We start from the raw sequence: 14,567 nt of genomic DNA on the forward strand, positions 1-14,567 counted from the left end.
TAATACATCACAACAGCAGTGAGCAACTAATCAATAATCAATTAAACATTCAATAATCAATCAATCATTCAATAATCAATAAAATTTCTGAACGAAAAATAAAAACAAAAAGAAGAACAAGCACTAGCAGTGAGCAGAGAAGCCATTGCCTTCTTCGATTTGAGCAGTCTGGGCAGAGTATGAGGGAAAGTGGTTGAGTAGAGGTAGACCAGACAAAGGATGCGGAGAACGAGGAAGAAGCTGCGATTGGTGAATGAGGAGAGGAGTTGGAGCACGACGACAACGACCAGACGAGGATGGAAGCTCCTGAGCGCGACGGATGGCGGCGGAAGCCATTGTAAGCTAGGGTTTCTTTTGGGGGAAGATAGCTTCGTTTGAGAGAGTGAGAGTTGAGAGAAGTTAGAGTGAACAGAGGTTGGAGAGCTCAAGAACGACGATGGCGCGACGGATAGTGGCAATGTCTCCCTCCTTGCTGCAGCGGCAGGCTACTGCTAGGGTTTTGTTTTTGTTTGAGAGAGTTTGAGAGTAGAAGGAGACTGAACGCTGAAGGCTCTTTTTTTTTTTACAAAACGCAAAACGACACCGTTTTAAAAAAACCAACCGTATTCCAATTCGCTCCAACTAATCAGTTTCTGGCGGAATCAACAATCTTCAAACAGTCTTGTAATTTACAGTTTTATAGATTGAACCAAACCGTAAAAACGTTTGATTCACAGTTAAACCGATCAAACCAGCCGGTGTGATCCGATTTTTAGAACCATAAGTATTACAACACTACAATACACCTGCATTATAAACCCACCTTCACAACACCAAAAGATTCATATTCAATGCGTCAAGATTTAACTTGGATGCAATATTTTAAGATGGAATATGCCAAGTTGGAAAGCCCAATAAAGTCAGAGACTTTAATTCCTAAAGGCCGGGCTGCTTCTCATTTTAAAGGGCTATACATTTTCTCTTTTTGGCCCAGAGTTATGAATGGATGGATTTAAATGATCCCGAAAATCTGACCAAAGTAAAAGGAGCCCAATTAGAATTATTTACACGTTTTCAAAATAATTTTAGTGTATACAAAAAAATAAATAATAATTATAGTGACAAAAAACAAATTAATTATGACAGAGACCCAAAAATAGGAGATGTTAAGAGAGATGCAAACTTTTTTAAAGTTTGACGTGCATGCTTTGGAACTTTACAAAGGTTTATGATTATAGTATAATATTAGGTTTATTTAAATATTTATTTATCATATTTTGTTATAAATTTATAATAGTAAAAAATAGGGACGTGATTTGATGCTCCAAAATTGTTTGGAGTTTTAATGCTCTTTAATTAAAAGTAAGAAAGAAAACTTGTAGGAAGTTTTAGAGCTCTTTAATTAAAAAGAGAGAGAAAAATCATCATTTAATTACTAAGAAGAGAAAAAAGAATCAGCCTTAAATTTTATTTAGCTAAATTTTTTGTTTTAATTTAAATTTATTTTATTTTTAGATTCATATTAAATTATTATAAAATTATGACAAAAATAAAAATTTAAAATAATTAATAGGACATAATACTCTTATTATTTTAAAATTTTTTCATTTAAATAAACATATTCGTATTATTTTAAAATTAATACGAATAAATTTATTTAAGATTTATAAATCTTAAATAAATATATTTATCTTATTTTAAATAAATATTTTCTATTATTTTTTTAAAGCGATTAAACATGGTCTTTAAATATCTCAACAAAAAAGATAGATATATGTAATCTTTCAAATTAATAATATTAAAGTGTATATATAAGTACATAATATCTGAAAAGATTAATAAATCTTACCTAGAAAATATAGTTAGTGATATTTTTTGCTTAAGATAATAAAAATAATACGAATACGTTTATTTTTATTAAATTAAATTATTAATTTAAATTATATTTATCTAAATTTTGAATAAAAAATTTTAAAAAATTTAAGATTTAAATATGTGAATAAAATTAAATTAATAAAAAATAAAAATATACGAATACAATTTAAATTGTTCAGAAATAGAAATAAATTTGTTTGTGGACGAATTCATTATTTTCAATAAAAAAAGATACTATATTAAATAAATTTTATGAAATAAATTATAATTTTAAATAAATAATTAAAATAAATAAAATATAAAATTATTAATTAATTATATTTTATTAACTAATTTAATAACTTATATACTAATAGAGCATAATAAATTTCTCATAGTAATTATAATTATCATTTATTAAAAATATATTTTATAAATTGTAATTAATATGTTTATAGTTTTTCAAAAAAAAATGTATTAATTGTTTATTAATTTTAACAATATGCATTAAATGTTAACCTAAATCAACACAAGGTAAATTGAGTTTTAAATTTTAATAATATTTTCTTTTTGTTAAAATTATATGAAGTTTTAAAACTCCAAACATTAAAGGAGTATTGTAACATCCACCCCACATAAGGTTAAGTGTTTAGTAGTTGTTCCAAAACCTAGAGTTATTAGTAATTGAGAATCTTTTTTTCTTCGTAGAGTTTTTCAAATCGCATTTAATATAAGGGGTTAAATTTATAGCAAGTATTTAAGACATTTCGTTTCGACTTCTGCGCCTTTTTTTCTTTTTAATAACACTTAAAAATTATCATGGTATTGTGAATTTGTGATTACTAAACGAAACTAGTGAGATTAACTTATCTCAAAAAGTTAGTAAAGGCTATTAGACTTTTAAACTTAGACAATATGAGATTTGATACACCCCGTCATGTTTAGGATTGGATAAGAAAAGACTTGAAGTGTAAGTAAAACTTGAGAATAACTTAAATTTTGTGTGTGCTATAAGGGTGATTTAATAGCAATAATTTAATTTAGCTTTGATATTATATGAGAAATTAAATGGAGCTAATTTACTTCAAAAACTAATTTAAAATAAGAATGGTCTCATACTTATAAAGATTATCAGATTTTTAATTTTGGATGATGTAGGACTTGGTAATTACTAAATTTAATCTTACCAATCCAATAAAAGTTAACTTAATTAGTAGAAATGGGTCAGTAAATGTTGATTTTTTTTTTTTTTGAAAAGGAATCCTATCTTGTACCATTCCAATCTTACTAGACTTTCTCTCTTGTTGTTTTCATATGTCCGAAAAAGAAGTTAATGTTACCACTATCAACATTCAAATAATGTTGACATGTTGTGTATTGTTTATGAATTTCAACATGGAGAATTATTGGCGATGAAAAATATTTTTCTTTTTCGGCCTAACTCTAGAATTAATCCATTATTTCTTCCGCAGTATTCCTTTGCCCTTTTCATTTCCCCTACGGCTCTATCTTTGATTCTTGACGGCTTTTAATATCTTCAAATTATGCGGTGTGCCGAGATGTGTACTTTTTCTTTTCTAATATCTCCAATAATGTCCGAATTACTTTAATTAATTCTATGCAATATTTTTTATTAATTTATATATATGTAGTGGCAGCGTGACACAAAGTTGAATTAAGATCTTATTATTATATGAGCTAGCTACCTCAACTTGCATCAATCTAGAGCTTTAATTTCCATGCCAAACTCAAAGAATCTAAAATCTTACTGGACATTTTAATTAATTGGTAAAATATCAAACTACGGAAGTGGACGACGGCGACCTAGGCTTCACAGACGGCGAATGGACGACGCATTTCCCTCCTCCTTCACGACCTTCTCTCTCGCCTCAGTTCTGACCCGCGACGGTGTCATCTTCACGAGCAGCAATGACGGCGACGGGTTCCCCGTTGCCTGCGAGTGCGACGGCGATGATGCGGTGAAGACGACGGCGAGTTCGACGGCGGCAGCAGCGACGAGCTGGGTGGCCCCTCCTTCTCCGTTTTTCCCTTTCTTCTTTCTTTCTTTCTTTCTTTCTTTCTTTTTCTTTTCTTAAGTTGCTGCTGTGTTGTATTGTTGTGTATGTTTGCTGAAAGGAAGAAGGTAGCAACTATGGTTTCATTAGGGGTAAAGAGAAAATTTGTGGTTTAATTAGGGTTAGGGTTTGTGTATGGAATTGGGAATTTTTAGAATTAATTTGGAACTAATTGAATCCTTAAAATTACTTTAAAATATTATTTGTGGTATAAAAATACTAATTGGTTCTCAATCAATTTCTCTAATTGAAAATATATAGTAATATAATTAATTTTCTTTATCCCTAAAACTTAAAGTATTAAATTATGAAAATGTAAAGTATTTAAATTAAATCATTTAAAATTCTTATTATTTGGCAACTACTAACTTTATAATTTAAATATAGAAAATAACTCAATAATTTTAAAATTAGATAAAATTCTAATTTAAATAGCCCAACCCTCATTATTTTCGAATTTCTAAAACTTTAAGTCATAAATAGGAAAATAATCCATAATTATAAGAGTTTAGATAAAAACCTTAATTTATTTAAATTCCAATTAATCAAAGTTGCATTTAATTATCTTCAATAAAATAATTTCTGAAATTAAAACTGTAAATAAATATATAATTTGAAATTAGTTCATAATAAGACTTTTCAAAAGTTCTGGGTCTTACAACATATGATGAAGATGTTTGCCTTGCAGATAGCGTAAGTTCGCATACCATTCTCAAAAATAATATATATTTTAATCATCTTGTACCAAAAGAAGAATGTACTAATACAATTATTAGCTCAAGCATTGTTATAAAAGACTCCAGAAGAGCTATAATTTTGTTTCCTAGAGGAACACAATTTATAATAAATAATGCAATATTATCTATTAAGTCTCTAAGGAACTTAATGAGTTTTAAATATATTAGCCAAAATAGATATCATATTGAAACAATGAATGAGGAAAATCATGAGTACTTATATATCACAACTCATGATATAAATAAAAAGGTTATATTAAAAAAGTTACCCTCACTTTCTTTTGGGTTATATTATATTAAAGTCAGTACAATTGAATCATATGCAATTGTAAACCAAAAGTTTACTAGTCCAAATGAATACATAATTTGGCATGATCTATTAGGGCATCCTGGAACAACCATGATGCAGAGAATTATTGAAAACTTCCATGGACATTCACTAAAGAACCAGAAGATTTTTAAATCTAGTGAATTTTGTTGTGCTATATGTTCTCAAGGAAAGCTAATTTTAAGGCCATCACCAGTAAAGATTGGATTTTGAGTCTCCTAAATTCCTAGAAAGGATTCAAGGTGATATATGTGGACCTATTCATCCCCATATGGATCTTTTTGATATTTTATGGTCCTATTAGAAGCATCTTCGAGATGGTCACATGTGTGCTTATCTTCTCGCAACCTGGTATTTGCGAGATTACTTACTCAAATTATTTGATTAAAATCATAGTTTCCAGAAAATCCAATCAAAATAATTCGTCTTGATAATGCTTGTGAATTCACCTCTCAAGCTTTCGATGCTTATTGTATGGCCAATGGTATAGTGTTGAACATCCAGTAGTTCATGTTCATACACAAAATGAATTAGCAGAGTCACTTATTAAACGGCTTCAATTGATTGCTAGACCCTTATTTATGAGAACAAATCTTCCTACTTCTGTTTGGGGCATGCGATTTTACATGTTGCAGCACTTATTCGTTTGAGGCCAACAAGTTACTATCGATTCTCTCCTTTGCAATTAGCTTTTGAACAGCAACCAAATATTTTTCTATTTGAGAATATTTGGGTGTGTGATATATGTTTCAATTATCCCACCTTCTCGCAACAAAATGGGGCTCCAAAAAAATTGAGAATTTATGTGGGATGTGATTCTCCCTCTATAGTGAGGCATCTTGAGATACAAACAGGAGATGTGTTTAAAGTTTGATTTATAGATTGTTATTTTGATGAATCAAAATTTCCAACATTAGGGGGAGAGAATAAGTTTCTTGAAAAGGAACTTAATTGGAATGCATCATTCTTGACGCATTTAGATCCTCAATCAACGCAATATGAACTAGAAGTTCAAAAGATTATACATTTGCAAAGAATAACAAATGAATTGCCTGATGCATTTTCTGATACGAAAAGGATAACTAAATCCTATATACCAGATGAAAATGTCTTAATTCGAATTGATGTCTCAGTTGGACAAATGGCTACCGAAACAAATTCACATCAAAAGCTGGTAGGCTTGTCAGTTTTAAAGACAAAAATTCTTGAAAAAAAGTGGTAAATACTATTCCTATTGAAAAGGATAAAGACATAGTAAAGACATCTACATTTATCCAAAATTCTGATATAATTTTGACGTTAGAAGACGTTCAAGTACCTGAAAATTATGAAAATTATGAAAATGATGAGATCTCGATAAATTATATCTTTATAGGAGAAAAATGGAATTGAAATAAAACAATTGTCAATAAAATATTTGCATGTAATGTGGAATTACACATCACGCATGAAAGTAAGGATCTTGAGCTAAGAACGGTCGAATAATGTCAACAAAGGAACGATTAGCCAAAATAAGAAGAAGCTTTGAAGGTTGAGTTAGACTCACTTGCAAAGCGTGAAGTCTTTGGACCTGTAGTATGTACACTAGAAGATATAAAATCTGTTGGATATAGATGGGTATTTATCAGAAAATGAAATGAGAAAAATGAAGTTGTACGCTACAAAACTCGATTTGTGGCACAAAGTTTTTTACAAAGACCCGTTATAGATTATAAAGAAACATATTTCTCGGTAGTAGATGTAATAACATTGTGTTATTTAATCAGTTTATCCGTATACCATACACTACATATGCATCTAATGGATATGGTGACAACCTATTTATACGGATCATTAGATCGTGCTATCTATATGAAAATTCTTGAAGGACGAAAGATATCTAAATCATTCAATGAATATTCACAGGGGTTATACTCAGTCAAATTGAAAAGATCTTTTTACGGTCTAAAGTAATTTGTACGAATGCGGTATAATCGTCTAGCTGAGTATTTGGCCAAAAACGAATTTAAGAATGATGATATCTGCCCATGTATTTTCATAAAGAAATCTGCATCTGGATTTATTATAATTGTTGTGTACGTTGATGATTTAAATATCATTGAAACCTCTGAAAAGCTTCTAACAATTATAAAAGCTCTAAAAGAAGAGTTTGAAATGAAAAATCTTGGAAAGACTAAATTTTGTCTCGACCTACAGATTGAGCATACAAAAAATGGGATCTTTATTCATCAAACAACATACACAGAAAAGATCTTGAAGAGATTTTATATGGATAAGTCACATCCATTAAGTACCCAAATGATCATAAGGTCTTTTGATATCCTTGGTTCTAAAGAAGAAAATGAAGATATCCTTGGTCCTGAAGTACCATATTGGTGCACGAATTGTGAATCACACTTTTCACAACTCGTACCACTAACCAGCAAGTGCACTGGGTCGTCCAAGTAATACCTTACGTGAGTAAGGGTCGAATCCCACGGAGATTGTTGGTTTGAAGCAATCTATGGTTATCTTGCAATTCTTAGTCAGGAAGTCAATTATATTTATCAGTTGAATTGCGAATAAACAAGAGAGCATGGGTTAAAGGTTACTTGTTATGCAGTAATGGAGAATATGTTGGAGTTTTGGAGATGCTTTGTCTTCTGAATCTCTGCTTTCCTTTGTCCTCTGATTCACGCACGCACGTCCTTCTTTGGCAAGCTGTGTGTTGGGGCATCACCGTTGTCAATGGTTACATCCCCTCCTCTTGTGAAAATGGTCCAAATGCTCTGTCACAGCACGGCTAATCATCTGAGGTTCCCGATCATGCTGGAATAGGATTCACCCTCATTTTGCGTCTGTCACTACGCTTAGCACTCGCGAGTTTGAAGCTCGTCACAGTCATTCAATCCCTGAATCCTACTCGGAATACCACAGACAAGGTTTAGACTTTCCGGATTCTCATGAATGCCGCCATCAATCTAGCTTATACCACGGAGATTCTGATTAAGGAATCTAAGAGATATTCATTCAATCTGATGTAGAACGGAGGTGATTGTCAGACACACGTTCATGGATTGAGGAAGGTGATGAGTGTCACTGATCATCACCTTCTCCATGGTTAGGCGCGAATGGATATCTTAGATAGGAACACGTATGTTTGAATGGAAAACAGAAATACTTGCATTAATTCATCGAGACACAGCAGAGCTCCTCACCCCCAACAATGGAGTTTAGAGACTCATGCCGTCAAAGAGTACAAAATGTAGATCAGAAATGTCATGAGATACAAAATATGTCTCTAAAAGTTGTTTAAATACTAAACTAGTAGCCTAGGTTTACAAAAAATGAGTAAACTATGATGGATGGTGCAGAGATCCACTTCTGGGGCCCACTTGGTGTGTGCTGGGGCTGAGACTTAAGCAATTCACGTGCATAAGGCTGTTTTGGGCATTCAACGCCAGGTTTGGATCCATTTCTGGCGTTGAACTCCAACTTTTAATCCTTTTCTGGCGCTGGACGCCAGAATTGGGCAGAGAACTGGCGTTGAACGCCAGTTTACATCGTCTATCCTTGAGCAAAGTATGGACTATTATATATTTCTGGAAAGCCCTGGATGTCTACTTTCCAACGCAATTGGAAGCGCGCCCTTTCGAGTTCTGTAGCTCCAGAAAATCCACTTTGAGTGTAGGGAGGTCAGAATCCAACAGCATCAGCAGTCCTTTTTCAGCCTGAATCAGATTTTTGCTCAGTTCCCTCAATTTCAGCCAGAAAAATACCTGAAATTACAGAAAAACACACAACTCATAGTAAAGTCCAGAAATATGAATTTTTCCTAAAAACTAATGGAAATAAGCTAAAAACTAACTAAAACATACTAAAAACTATATGAAATTAACCCCAAAAAGCGTATAAAATATCCGCTCATCACAACACCAAACTTAAACTGTTGCTTGTCCTCAAGCAACTAGACAAATAAAATAGAAGACTAATAGGTTGAGAAGCAATAATATCTCAGCATTTTTGAATGAAGCTCAGATTCTAATTAGATGAGCGGGACTAGTAGCTTTTTGCTTCCGAACAGTTTTGGCATCTCACTTTATCCATTGAAGCTCAGAGTGATTGGCATCTATAAGAACTTAGAATTCAGATAGTGTTATTGATTCTCCTATTTCAGTATGATGATTCTTGAACACAGCTATTTCATGAGTCTTGGCCGTGGCCCTAAGCACTTTGTTTTCCAATATTACCATCGGATACATAAATGCCACAGACACATAATTGGGTGAACCCTTTGGATTGTGACTTAGCTTTGCTAAATTCCCCAATTAGAGGTGTCCAGAGTTCTTAAGCACACTCTTCTTTCTGCTTTGGACCTTGACTTTAACCGCTCAGTCTCAAGTTTTCACTTGACACCTTCACGCCACAAGCACATGGTTAGGGACAGCTTGGTTTAGCCGCTTAGGCTAGGATTTTATTCCCTTAGGCCCTCCTATCTACTGATGCTCAAAGCCTTGGGATCCTTTTTATTACCCTTGCCTTTTGGTTTTAAGGGCTATTGGCTTTTTCTGCTTTTCTTCTCCTTTTTTTTTGCTGCTTTTTCTTGCTTCAAGAATCATTTTTATGATTTTTCAGATTATCAATAACATGTCTCATGTTCACCATTCTTTCAAGAGCCAACATATTTAACAATCTTAAACAACAAATTCAAGAGACATATGCACTGTTCAAGCATTCATTCAGAAGACAGAAAGTATTGCCACCACATGTAACTAATTAGAATTTCTCTTATTAAAAACTCAAAATTTTATTGCCTCTTATTCAAAAGGTTTACTATTTTATTCATGTTTGCTGATGATGAGAAAAATAAACTATGGCTTAATTGGAGATAAAATCAAAATAGATACTAATTACTACTATATGACTCCTAAGGTGAACTTCTATAACGACACTATCACAGAGTTAAAGCAGAAATTGGAATTTAACAACCTTTGTTCTGGGAAATGGGTGTTCCTCTGATCCGTGGGGTGCTTGATTCTTCAAGAGAAAACTTCTGGCGCTTCAATTCCCTTAAGTCACGCCCTTGCTCCTCTTGTTCTTTAAACATATAGGTCAGCATTTGACTGTGTTCCTTCTGTTCTTTTATTATTTGCTCCATAGCTTCCCGTATCTTGGTGACAGACGTCTCAAGATACTCCCAGTATTCAGATTGAGGGATTCCTAGGAGAAATTCCTGTGTTTTCTTCTTGGTGGGATCCTCCTGCGCTTGTTATTTTTCCATTGATGCTTTGGTGATTGGTTTCTCAACTGAGATATACTCAGTTATTCCCATTCTTACTCCGGCGTCCTTGCAGAGCAGAGAAATCACGCTTGGATAAGCCAACCTGGCCTCTTTAGAATTTTTGTTAGCAATTTTGTAGAATTCAGCTGAGATCAGCTGATAAACCTCCACTTCCTTTCCCATCATGATGCAATGGATCATCATTGCTCTTTTAACTGTGACTTCAGAACGGTTGCTAGTAGGCAACAGAGAATGCCCAATGAAGTCCAGCCATCCTCTGGCGACTGGTTTGAGATCCTCTCTCTTGAGTTGATTTGGGACACCCTTTGTGTTGGTGGTCCACCTGGCTCCAGGGATACATATGTCCTCTAGAATCTTATCCAGGCCCTTGTCTGTTCTCATCATTCTCCTGTTGAAGGAGTCTGGATCGTCTTTCAGCTGAGGTAGCTTTAAGATCTCTCTGATCTTATCAGGGATGGTATGAACAATCTTTCCTCTGACCATGGTCCGATATTCATAGAAAGCAGTTCCAGATAGTTTTTGCTTGTCAGTCTGCCACATATTAGCATAGAACTCCTGGACCATATTCCTTCCCACTTTCGTTTCAGGATTAGCTAGGACTTCCCAGTTCCTGATTCGAATTTGCTCCTGGATCTCTGGATATTCATCTTCTTTCAGATCGAATCTAACTTCCGGGATCACTGATCTCAGATCCATTATTTTGTTATAATGGTCTGAATGTTCTTTAGATAAGAACTTCCCTTGATTCCAAAGTGGTTTTGGAAGGCTCTCTTTCTTGTCTCTTGGAGTGGGTTGTTTTCCTTTGGGAGCCATGATCTTAGTGATCGCGGATAAACACACCAAACTTTGAGGTTTGCTTGTCCTCAAGCAAAAGAAAAGAAAGGAGAGGGATAGAAGGAGAGCTAGGTGCAATTGTTGATGGGAGAGGAGGGAGGCTGAACTCAAATTTATAGGGAGGGAGGGTGGGTTTTCGAAAAAAAGAGATAAAGATATGATAAAAAGATTTATTTGGAAAAGATAAGATAGAAGATATGATAAGAGAAGATATAGTTTAAAATTGAGACGATATGAAAGATTTTTGAAAAAGATAGATTTAGATTTTGAAAAAGATAAAGTGGAGGTTTTGAAAAAGATATTGATGAGTTGAAAATATAGATTTGTAAAAAAACGGTTTTGAAAAGAGTTGTATTGAATTTTCAAAGAGGCCTGGTGCTTATGGATTAAAATACATTTGATATTTTTAAGGTAGGGTTTTTAGAAATTAGGGATTTTAGAAATCAGGGTTCTTAACATGTTTTTGTAAGAAATCATGTATTGAAGTATGAAAATCAAGATTTAGAATGAAAAAATTTGAAGAAAAATGAGTTTTGTCTCCTCCTTGCCATCCTGGCATTTAAACGCCCAAACACTGCCTGTTTTGGGCGTTCAACGCCCAAATGCTGCTCTCCTGGGCGTTCAACGCCCAGCTGCTGCCATTACTGGCATTCAACACCCAGTGGGTGCCCATTTCTGGCGTTGAACGCCCAGATTGCTACCATTACTGGCGTTCAACGCCCAGTGGATGCCCATTTTGGGCGTTGAACGCCCAAAATACACTTTTACTGGCGTTTTCTTGCCAGTGAGCTCTTTTTCTCTGTTTTGTGTGCCGAGTCCATCTGTAACTCTGTGGACTTATACAAATGATTCCTCACCTTAGTGTCAGTGAACTTTATATAAAAAAATAAAAATAAAAATAGGGCAAAATGCTTAGAGGATTGTTGCCCCATGGCTGGGTTGCCTCCCAACAAGCGCTTCTTTACTGTCTTTAGTTGGACCTTGCTGAGCTTTTAATCTAGCTTCAACCTTGAGCACTCTTGCTCAATGTTGTCTTCAAGATAGTGCTTGATTCTCTGTCCATTGACAATGAACTTCTTATCAGAATCAATATCTTAAAGCTCCACATAACCATATGGTGATACACTTGTAATCACGTATGGTCCCCTCCACCGGGATTTCAGTTTCCCGGGGAATAGCCTGAGTCTAGAGTTAAACAACAGAACCTTCTGTCCTGGTTCAAAGATTCTAGATGACAGCTTTCTGTCATGCCACTTTTTTTATTTCTCTTTATAAAGCTTGGCATTTTCGAAAGCTGTGAATCTGAATTCCTCTAGCTCATTTAGCTGGAGCAATTATTTTTCTCCTGCTAATTTGGCATCAAAGTTTAGGAATCGGGTTGCCCAGTAGGCCTTATGTTCCAGTTCCACGGGCAGGTGACATGCCTTACCATACACGAGTTGGTATGGAGAGGTCCCTATAGGGGTCTTGAATGCTGTTCTGTAAGCCCACAGAGCATCATCCAAGCTCTGTGCCCAATTCTTTCTACGGGTATTTACTGTCCGTTCCAGGATTCTCTTTAATTCTCTGTTAGAGACTTCAGCTTGCCCATTAGTTTGTGGATGATATGGAGTAGCCACCTTGTGGCGAATCCCATACCGAACCATGGCAGAGTAAAGCTGTTTATTGCAGAAGTGGGTGCCCCCATCACTGATTAGTACTCTAGGGACACCGAACTTGCTAAAGATATGTTTTTGGAGGAACTTCAGCACCGTTTTAGTATCATTGGTGGGTGTGGCAATGGCCTCAACCCATTTTGATACATAATCAACTGCCACAAGAATATAAGTGTTTAAGTATGATGGTGGGAAAGGTCCCATGAAGTCAATTCCCCATACGTCAAACAACTCAATCTCCAAGATTCCTTGTTGAGGCATGGCGTAACCATGAGGCAGATTGCCAGCTCTTTGGCAACTGTCACAGTTACGTACAAACTCTCGGGAATCTTTATAGAGTGTGGGCCAATAGAAGCCACATTGGAGGACCTTGGTGGCTGTTCGCTCACCTCCGAAATGGCCTCCATATTGTGATCCATGGCAATGCCATAGGATCCTCTGTGCTTCTTCTCTAGGCACACACCTACGGATTATTTCGTCTACACATCTCTTAAAGAGATAGGGTTCATCCCACAAGTAGTACTTTGCATCAGTAATTAATTTCTTCTTTTGTATCCTATTGTACTCCTTGGGTATGAACCTTGCAGCTTTATAATTTGCAATATCGGCAAACCATGGTGTTTTCTGAATGGCAAATAAATGCTCATCCGAAAAAGTCTCAGAGATCTCAAGAGAGGGGAGGGGCGTCCCTTCTACTGGCTCTATCCGGGACAGATGATCAGCCACTTGGTTCTCTGTCCATTTTCTGTCTCTTATTTCTATATCAAACTCTTGCAGAAGCAACACCCATCTGATGAGCCTGGGTTTTGAATCCTGCTTTGTGAGTAGATATTTAAGAGCAGCATGATCAGTATACACAATCACTTTTGATCCTACTAAGTATGATCTGAACTTGTCAATGGCGTAAACCACTGCAAGTAATTCTTTTTCTGTGGTTTTGTAATTTTTCTAGGCATCATTTAAAATGCGACTAGCATAATAAATGACATGCAGAAGCTTGTCATGCCTCTGTCCCAATACTGCACCAATGGCGTGATCATTGGCATCACACATTAGCTCAAATGGTAACGTCCAGTCTGGTGCAGAAATGACTGGTGCTGTGACCAGCTTAGCTTTCAGCGTTTCGAACGCCTGCAGGCACTCTGTGTCAAACACAAATGGCGTGTCAGCAGCTAGCAGATTGCTTAGAGGTTTTGCGATATGGAGAATTCCAAGATATGGAGGAACATTCAACCAATCCACCTGGTGGAGCAGACAACAACAATAACAACCCACCCCAGAGGTGAGTTTTGGCCTCCTATACCTTTGCAAATGCTAGACATTGTGGAAGCAGCATTCTCACCCCTAATGTCAATGCAAATAACTTTGAATTGAAGCCACAACTCATTACATTGGTCTAAAACAACTGCTCGTTTGGGGGAGGACCATTGGAGGATCCAAATCAACATCAATCTACCTTCTTAAGGATTTGTGACACTGTCAAGTCCAATGGCGTGAATCCTGAGACCTACAAGCTTCTGCTGTTCCCGTTCTCATTAAGGGACAAGGCCGCACAGTGGCTTGAAACTTTTCCTCAAGGAAGCATCACTAGCTGGGATGATTTGGTGACTAAATTTCTAGCCAAATTCTATCCACCACAAAGAGTCATTAGGCTGAAAACTGAGGTGCAAACATTCACACAATTGGATGCTGAAAATTTGTATGAAGCATGGGAGAGATACAAGGCTCTGCTGAGGAAATGTCCACCAGAAATGTTCACTGAGTGGGACAAGCTACAGAACTTCTATAAAGGATTCACTCTAAAGGCTCAAGAATCACTTGACC

The sequence above is a fragment of the Arachis ipaensis genome, chromosome B4 (assembly GCF_059453495.1).
Source record: "Arachis ipaensis isolate K30076 ecotype BB chromosome B4, ASM5945349v1, whole genome shotgun sequence".
Classification (NCBI taxonomy): Eukaryota; Viridiplantae; Streptophyta; class Magnoliopsida; order Fabales; family Fabaceae; genus Arachis; species Arachis ipaensis.